Genomic DNA, 1,908 nt, shown 5'->3' on the forward strand with positions numbered 1-1,908 from the left:
TTCTTGGTGTTTAAGCTTGGGATTTTAGTGTTGATTTTTAGAATTGATTTGGCGTTTAGACATTAATTAGGCTTGGTAATTAGATAATAATTAGGATTTTAGGATTTTTTTTCTTATTAGAAACTTTATAAGTTTAATTAGTATTTAGAATTGATTAGTGTAATTGTTGATTAGATTAGAAAGTAGGATTTAATTAGGATTTTTTGGATTTACTAGATTTTGGGGGAATATAAAAATTGATATTAATTAGGATTTAGAATTAATTCTTAATTGTACTATCATGAGTAAAAATTTAACTAAATATCGATATCTTGTGAAAAGACCATTTTATCCCTTTAGGGTTTATTTTGGTTCTTTGACCATGAATACATACTCCCTTAGAATTTTTAACATAGTATTTTTTTTATCAAAACATGACTAACTATAACATGATCCCCTAGGATAGTTTGATTCAACTTTACCCTTTAGATTAGGTTTTAACATAGTTCTCAAACCAATTCAAACATTTTAATTCAAATTGATCAGAAGTAATTTTGATCAATTAAGTCCTTTGAACTTGTATAATCCCACAGTCTAAATTGAGTGACCAAAAGACCCTTGGTCACTTAATAAGACTTTTTCCGTAAGTTGTGGAGCTCAAAACCTCAAGTCAGATCTTCAATCAAGGCATCCTTAGTCATACCAAGCAACGGGTTATACAAGATAAATCAAAGGTCAACACTTGGTAAATACGATTCGAATTGTACGATACGAGCCTTAAGTAATAAGGAATAATGAGACAAAGTTTCTCATATCCTTGTCTAGAGTGACTTTGCGTGCGCAGCGTATGCCCTAGTTATTCAAAGTGTTCGCCCTTATTCATAGACTTTAGTGCAATACGAATCAAATACGCTAACAATTTCATAAGGATATGATCCTCCATGAGTCCAAGAGATCAAGATAATTTCAAGTTTGCAAGATGGTTCATGGTGGTTGACCAGAGAAAGTCAACCAGTCAAAACTGGGGTTCCCTAGACCCAATCTCCTACGATTTTTTTTATATGAAAATGATTCCAAGGAAAATGTTGCTCCTTATGACATTCCAAACAACTTTCATGTTGAAGTCAAGAGCTAGTTTTGCTTAAAAAGTCATTTTTTTATGGTGAAAGATTATAGGTCATTTTGTCTGAATCCTAGTTTGGAGGTCAACTTCCCAAGACCATAACTTGCTCAATTTTTATGATATGAAAGCCATTCAAATTCCATGATCAAATTCAAGATGTCTACTTCAACTTTCATGTTTGGAGGAAGTTCAAATTCAACTTGAAAATGCATGTGCCAAGAGGAAACATTATAGGTCATTACCATTGAATAAGAGATTTTCCTCAACTTCTAAAATGCATAACTGTTCATGCCAAATCCAAATGAGGTCAAATTTGTGTCCAAATTTAAGAGGTTTGAAATATCTACAACTTTAATGAAGGAACTTTTTCCATTTGAAGCACATAGCAAAAGTTATTCAAGATGGAAGAAGTGAACATTTGGCTTGGTACTTAGAAAAATTTCATTTATGTTTGATTTTACAAACTATCACCTCAAAATTCATCATGATCCAAACTTCAAATGGAAAAGTGTTCAACATGAAAGTTGCTCACCTTTCCAAAAAGTCTAAGATCATCTCATTTGGCCAAGAATTGGATTACTTGCGCATGGCTTCTTTTCAAGACTCCACTTGGATGAATCTCATGTTCACATTCCAATTTCCATTGCATGATTATTTGACACACTTTCAGCATTGCACATGATGAATTTTGGACCTAATTACATTATTTCATGGGCTTATCACACACCCATGCAACCATGCAAGTGAAGTTTGCTATTTTTGGCATTTTGATGGAAGGGTGTGAAAACCAATTGCATAGCCTATTG

The sequence above is a fragment of the Lathyrus oleraceus genome, chromosome 6 (assembly GCF_024323335.1).
Source record: "Lathyrus oleraceus cultivar Zhongwan6 chromosome 6, CAAS_Psat_ZW6_1.0, whole genome shotgun sequence".
Lineage (NCBI taxonomy): Eukaryota > Viridiplantae > Streptophyta > Magnoliopsida > Fabales > Fabaceae > Lathyrus > Lathyrus oleraceus.